Genomic DNA, 1,215 nt, shown 5'->3' with positions numbered 1-1,215 from the left:
TATTAAGTGTAATAGAGAGTACTTTGAATATATATATGTGTATATATATATATACATATACATATATGTATATATATATATATCCTTCTCTTTCTCCCCTGGAGCAGCTGATTGTTCCAAACTACTGACCTTGAAGTTAGCAGCCCAAATCGTAGGCCCTATGCTACTAGGGCTTCCTAGATGTATAAATTTATATCAAGAAAGTGGCTAACATGGTTCTACAAGTGAGCAAGCCCATCTAAACAGGCTCCAAATCTGTAGGTCAGATATTAAGTTGGAGGCATCTCCTGACTCGTCAGTAGCTGTGGTGACTACGGAAGTTGCTAAGGTCATCAGGTCAGATAACAGGTCACTGACAACTCCCAGGATTGGCCGGCAAGAAAGCAAGCTGTGTTAGACAGGGTTCTCTAGAGAAACCAAACCAGGACACACACACACACACACACACACACACACACACACACACACACACATAAATAAATATATAATCTGGTCCGCTATATATAGCACAATGGAATATAACAGCTAATAAGGCCACACAGAGTACAGAGGGCTCAGTTCAACTCACTTCCGTGAAACAGTTAATATACTGGAAATCCATCAGCTCACAGGGCTTTTGGGTCCAAGGTCAAGGAAGCAGACAGCTGAGACTTCCGTAGCGCAATGCAGGCAGCAAACAGCAGGGCGGGTCACCAACAGTCAGCCAGAAGACAGGGTCAGACAGTCCCAGCTTAAGCAATGTATACACCAGCAACATGGGGGAAGCAGGTCTCCAAAGAACCTCAAGTTCTAGTGACACAATCCATGGGTTGGTTGGCCCACCGGTAGTGTAGCACACAAGTTGAGGCAGAGAACTAGCTAAAGCAACCACATGCTGGTTCAATCACCAGAGACCAAGAGAGAGAGAGGTAGGGCTTGCCAAGCCTTTTATCTCTTTGTCCTCCAATCAAACTGCGACCTTATTAATCCCACATGTTCTTATTGGCCAGGTTGGCACAATAAACCTACCTTTTGGCTCTCTGCTCCTCCTCGTGTAACAGACAACCACCTCTCCCGTTCCCGTTCAGTCCCCGCTGCATCCCGGAGAAATGATGGTGAAGGTCAAAGTGAATGGATTTGGCCACATTGGGTACCTGGTCACCAGGGCTGCTTTCCTGTGAGGAACAGAAGGATTTCTCTTAAGTTGTCTCCCCAAAATATGTACCAAACTTAGCT

The 1,215-nt window shown here is 45.3% G+C and overlaps 1 pseudogene; it reads left to right on the top strand.

The window, feature by feature from the left end:
* The first annotated feature begins 1,091 nt into the window (after positions 1 to 1,091).
* The window catches only part of LOC101647159, a 1,896-nt pseudogene continuing 1,772 nt past the window's right edge, over positions 1,092 to 1,215 (top strand).

The sequence above is a fragment of the Echinops telfairi genome, unplaced genomic scaffold (assembly GCF_000313985.2).
Source record: "Echinops telfairi isolate 266 unplaced genomic scaffold, ASM31398v2 ScPeMD7_1;HRSCAF=3_0, whole genome shotgun sequence".
Lineage (NCBI taxonomy): Eukaryota > Metazoa > Chordata > Mammalia > Afrosoricida > Tenrecidae > Echinops > Echinops telfairi.
This window is presented reverse-complemented; position numbering and strand designations above follow the sequence as displayed.